Raw genomic sequence first — 3,944 nt, forward strand, 5'->3', positions numbered from 1 at the left:
TCCGGCTCCGGTTTCTGGAGCCCTTGGGGTGCCAAATGCACTGCAGCCAGCCGGCCAGTTGTCCAAATGTCGCTTATACCTCTAGGTCTCTAATTACTGGGCTCCCCTTTGGCTGTATAGCCACACTCCATTAGGGAGCTTGCTGGCCACATGCACAGGAAATGGATTAGAGGCCATTAGATCATCCACGTTGAGAAAGGTCAGGTCTTACCTCCTGGGAGAAAAGCCTGAACTCAAGCTTCATAAAATGGTGCCTGAAGCAGGAGAAAGATCTCAAGATTAGGAAAGAGAATATGTTTCTGTCCCAGCCAACTCCATGGTCTTGAGTGAGCAAATCATTTCACTTCACACAGCCTCTGTGTGCTTATCCGTAACCTGGGGCATTGATAATCCCTAACTGAGAAGATCAGGTGATATCAGAGGCAAGGGTGCACACAAGTCAAGAGCTGACGCTACTGCTGTGAATGTAAATCACTAACCTGAACACACAGGTGGTAGACTGGGAGGAAGAAACCAAGGTTTTAGTCCCATTTCTCCTAGTGTGCTGTAGGACCTTGAGCAAGTCACTTCTTCTAAGTCTCAATTTCTTCATCAGAAAACTGAGGGGAATGGTTTATCTCAGTGATTCTTAACCAAAAATATACACTAGAATTGCCTGTGGTTGTTGTTCAGTCTTAAGTCACGTCTGACTCTTTAAGATGCCGTGGACTACAGCACACCAGGCTTCTCTGTCCTTCACTATCTCCCCGAGTTTTCTCAAACTCATGTCCATTGAGTCGGTGATGCCATCCAACCTTCTCATCCTGTCACCCCCCTCTCCTCCTGTCCTCAGTCTTTCCCAGCATCGGGGTCTTTTCCAGTGAGTCAGCTCTTCCCATCAGGTGGCCAAAGAATTGGAGCTTCAGCTTCAGCATCAGTCCTTCCAATGAATATTCAGGGTTTATTTCTTTTAGGATTAGCTGGTTTGATTTTCTTGCAGCCCAAGGGGCTCTAAAGAGCTTCTTAAAAATGAAAGTACCCACACCTTCTCCTGATATGTTGAAGTAGATTCTCAGAGGATGTTAGAATCTTATACCCACTAAGAATGATTGGAATGGGCAGTCAGGCCCTGCTTGCCCCTCATCTCTGCCTACCTGGTCCACCTAGCCTGGAAAGGCTTGATTTTCACCCTTAGGAAAGCCCCCCAACCCAACCTCCAGTTCTGATACTGTACTCAGGCTCTGGATCTGAGCATCAAGGCCCCCGGGTACTGAACTAGCTCTAACCGCCTGTTTTAGCCTCACCCCTGAGCCCCAGCCAGCTGTGGAGGTGTGGTCTCACTTTGTTCCCTGAAGGAGCTGCATTGCTGAGCTTGTCCAGCTCTGACTGGCAGGAATTGCCTTAGTTTTCTCAGAGTCTTGGGTCCCATCCCCCAACCCCAGGGTAATGAGAGGAGACCTTCTATTGGCTGAAAGACTGCCTTGCTCTGGAGTACCTGGTAGGATCATCAAACTATCCCTTTCTGTTGGACCCCTCCAGTATCCACACCACACAAGTCTCGGTCTGCCTCACAGAGAACCCCATTCCCATCCAAGATTCATGCTGGACACTGTGATGCAGCTTCCTTACTAGGACTACATGTGGCCTCTGACCCTACCAAGCAGGTGGCATTTTCTGCCTACAGACTCCCTTAAGCCTGTGGCTTTCTTCCTTTCCTATTTCAACCTGGTTTCTGCTCTGTCCAGCTACAGCCATGGACATTTTAATGAGCTCTGTCCCATCATGTGATTTCAGTGGGTTCGGATACTCCTTCCAGCTAAAGGGACTGGGTTTGCTCACCTGTAAAACAAGAGTGCCAACATCTGCCTTGTAGAAGCACTATCGCTTACTCAAATGCCCCTCCCCATCTATGAACTGAACTGAACCAAATCCTGCTCATCCTCAGGCCTTAGACTTTAGACACTGCTTCATAAAGCAGGTCTCCCTTGCCATCACTTCCCCACTACTGTTATGTCCTCTAATTGCAACCTGTGCTTTTCTTTTTCAACTCCATAAATTCTTGTAACTATTAATTACCGGCTTAAAGTCTCTCCCTCCTACTAGAGCATAAGTTTTGCGAGGGCCAGAACTGCCTTTCTCACCAACATTAAGCCCCTCATGCCTGATACAGAAGACAGGAGATGGGTCTAATGACTGACAGATGAGACACTGGATGTGTCTGTCATAGAGCAGATGCTCAGTGAACATTATCCTTCCTCCCTGCTCTTAGAAAATACCACTGAACCTGTCCCAGGATGTGAGACCCCAGCCAGCACAGGGGAGCATCAGGGCAGGGCTGAGCTAGTGTTTGAGAACAGTGCTGGCCATCCTCCTGGGCCATGTGCAGTCTTTCACCCTGGCTGGAGCCACAGGCAACTACAAGTCTGATGAGAATGATAGCCATAATTCTCAACATCAAAAGAATTCTGCCTGGGGATCTTCTTAAAAAAAATACCTGTGCCTACACCCAATCCATGGAGACTTTGTTTTAATTCATCTGGACTATAGTCTGGGCTTTGGTATTGTTCAATTATTCCCTCGATTATTCCCTGGCTCAGATGGTGAAGCATCTGCCTAGATTGCAGGAGACCCGGGTTCAATCCCTGGATTGGGAAGATCCCATGGAGAAGGAAATGGCAACCCACTCCAGTATTCTTGCCTGGAAAATTCCATGGACAGAGGAGCCTGGTGGGCTACTGTCCATGGGGTCGCAAAGAGTCGGACACGACTGAGCAACTTCACTCACTCATTCCCTCAGGTGATCCTCATATTCAGTCATGAATGAAAATGATTCATTGGCTTCTGTCACCATTTTTTCAGATGTGAAGATAAAGGACAGGAGGGCAAAGAATTGGCCCAAGAATGCACGGTAGCTGTGGCATAGCTGGATGGAGCTAGAGCTTAGAAGAGTTAACTTTCTACCACGGTTCTTCCCACTGCACCAATTTACAAACTGAAATTCCCTTTATCAACTGCAGAGGCGGCTTTCCTGGCGTCAGACAAGGCTGGGGGCAGGGAGCTTGTTTTTTTCTGCTCTGGAAAATCTGTTATTAAAAGCCTGTTTATGCAAGAGGGATATAATTAAAAGTGAATGAGTGTAATTCCTTTATCGCAATGAATATTAATTAAAGGTAAACACAGCATCAATATTCATTTAGAGGAAGATGGAGGCTTAAAAGCAGACTGTTCATACTAGGGTTGTCAATCACATCAGAAAGTAACAGGATGACAGGACCCCAATAGCAAAATGTTGCTCTGTTTTCCTTACATCCTCTCAGATTTAGAAGTTTGCCAAAATGCAAATCTCTTGTCATGTTGGGCTCCATGACCCCACACGTCTGCATGGGCACAGTTCTGCCTTGCTCAGGGCAGAGCTCTCGGAAAGTTTTAAGCTGTAAAGACTCTTCTTTATGCAGGATCAGCATGTTGGAGGGGTAACTGACCTCCCTGGTGCTCTTGGAGAGGGAAGAGACAAACAGGCCCATGAGCAGTCTCATTGTTCTGGTTCTGAGCACTGGGACAAGAGCAGAAGTACATCGAGGAAGAATTCCCAAAGCCATGGTAGGTTCCCAGATCTTACAAATCAGACTCAACTGGCAGGGGGAGGGGATTTTGAAAATACAGATTGCCAGGTCTTACCTTGGTCCAACTACATCAAAATCATTTTGGACTGAAGTTTAGGAATAAGCATTTTAACAAATTTTCGTGTTAATTCTGATTTTAGCCAAGACAAAGAGCTTCTTTTTCCCTTCTGCTAGGTCAGTTAGGGTCTTAAATCATTCGCTGATTTGTTCATTTATCTGGTAAATGCTGCTGCTGCTGCTAAGTCGCTTCAGTCATGTCCGACTCTGTGCGACCCCATAGACGGCAGCCCACCAGGCCCCTCTGTCCCTGGGATTCTCCAGGCAAGAATACCGGAGTGAATG

Source organism: Bos indicus, chromosome 1, assembly GCF_029378745.1.
Source record: "Bos indicus isolate NIAB-ARS_2022 breed Sahiwal x Tharparkar chromosome 1, NIAB-ARS_B.indTharparkar_mat_pri_1.0, whole genome shotgun sequence".
NCBI classification, from domain to species: domain Eukaryota; kingdom Metazoa; phylum Chordata; class Mammalia; order Artiodactyla; family Bovidae; genus Bos; species Bos indicus.